Source organism: Siphateles boraxobius, unplaced genomic scaffold (genome assembly GCF_051911475.1).
Source record: "Siphateles boraxobius isolate OS27281-9 unplaced genomic scaffold, OSU_SipBor_1 39, whole genome shotgun sequence".
NCBI classification, from domain to species: Eukaryota; Metazoa; Chordata; class Actinopteri; order Cypriniformes; family Leuciscidae; genus Siphateles; species Siphateles boraxobius.
In genome coordinates, this window is record NW_027509019.1 from 761,386 (window position 1) to 762,845 (window position 1,460).

A 1,460-nucleotide genomic window follows, 5' to 3' on the forward strand; every position below is an offset into this window, starting at 1 on the left:
CAGCATGAAGTTTTAACACCTACTCTCGTGTAATGGAAATCATTTATCATTAGTCTAATAGAATGCATTCCCACTAATTTGCAAATATATTTTGACATAGCAGACGTTTTGACGGCCATTCTGAATCTTCGAAGAAGGAAACTCAATGCATTGGAGGACACTCTTTTTTCTGCGCCAATACGATTCATTTTGCTGTGCGTTCCCACGCAGCACGCACGCTTCTCGAACAAGAGCCCGGATAGCTCAGTCGGTAGAGCATCAGGCTTTTAATCTTAGGGTCCAGGGTTCAAGTCCCTGTTCGGGCGAACGAGCCTCTTTTTGTGGAGCGGTACGTTTTGTTGTTGAGTTCTTGCTGCTCTACACTGGCCTCGGGCAGCGACGCTGCAAGGCACCAGGCCAAACGACATGACCCTTTCAGCCAGCTTGTAGTCGTGGCCGAGTGGTTAAGGCGATGGACTAGAAATCCATTGGGGTCTCCCCGCGCAGGTTCGAATCCTGCCGATTACGTTGACAGCATGCGCCTGCTTTAGTTTGTAACCTTCTGGAGGCCTAGCTTAAACTTTATAAAAGGAAAAAAAGTCACTGTTACAGGATTACCCTTGAAAAGAGTTATGTTGGTAAGAAACAGTTTTGTCTGCAAGCTAAAGATGACAAGGCCACTTTGTAGTCAGGAACACGTCGGGTAGACCGGTAGCTCGCCGTGATCGTATAGTGGTTAGTACTCTGCGTTGTGGCCGCAGCAACCCCGGTTCGAATCACGGGTCACATGCTCTTTTCAGCCAGCTTGAAGTCGTGGACGAGTGGTTAAGGAATGGACTTGAAATCCATTGGGGTCTCCCCACGCAGGTTCGAATTCTGCCGACTAAGTTGACAGCATACGCCTGCTTTAGTTTGTAACCTTCTGGAGGCCTAGCTTAAACTTTATAAAAGGAAAAAAAGTCACTGTTACAGGATTACCCTTGAAAAGAGTTATGTTTGGTAAGAAACAGTTTAGTCTGCAAGCTAAAGATGACAAGGCCCCTTGGTAGTCAGGGACACGTCGGGTAGACCGGTAGCTCGCCGTTATCATATAGTTGTTAGTACTCTGCAATATGGCCGCAGCAACCCCGGTTCGAATCCGGTTCATGGCAAGTTTTTCTGGGTGCCAATGAAATTGAGCTCCATGTCACCACCTCTCCTCACCCCGTCCTTCAGACTACTATTTTTGTGCACGGCGCGTGCCCTTGATGTGCTCTGGATGTTCGAGTGAATTGAAACTGGGACCTTCTTTGAAAGCATGAACTCTCAGGTTCGGACCCTTAGAGAAAAGACTGAAAACGAAACGCTCCTATTTATTTCGGAAGAATCTTGCTTCAGAGAGATTATGGTGCGTGTATATTTTCTAATCGCTAGGTGTCAGTACACTCGCTGGCTGTTACCTACAGTGCCGCGGGCTTGCTATTTGCTACAAACAACTGCGC

At 47.4% G+C, this 1,460-nt stretch overlaps 2 non-coding genes across 2 annotated transcripts; both read left to right on the plus strand.

The window, feature by feature from the left end:
* The first annotated feature begins 232 nt into the window (after window positions 1–232).
* trnak-uuu (transfer RNA lysine (anticodon UUU)) lies at window positions 233–305 on the plus strand. The gene has a single exon. It is a non-coding gene; the product is annotated as a tRNA-Lys (tRNA).
* Window positions 306–425: 120 nt separating this feature from the next.
* trnas-aga (transfer RNA serine (anticodon AGA)) lies at window positions 426–507 on the plus strand. The gene has a single exon. It is a non-coding gene; the product is annotated as a tRNA-Ser (tRNA).
* The last annotated feature ends 953 nt before the right edge of the window (window positions 508–1,460 follow it).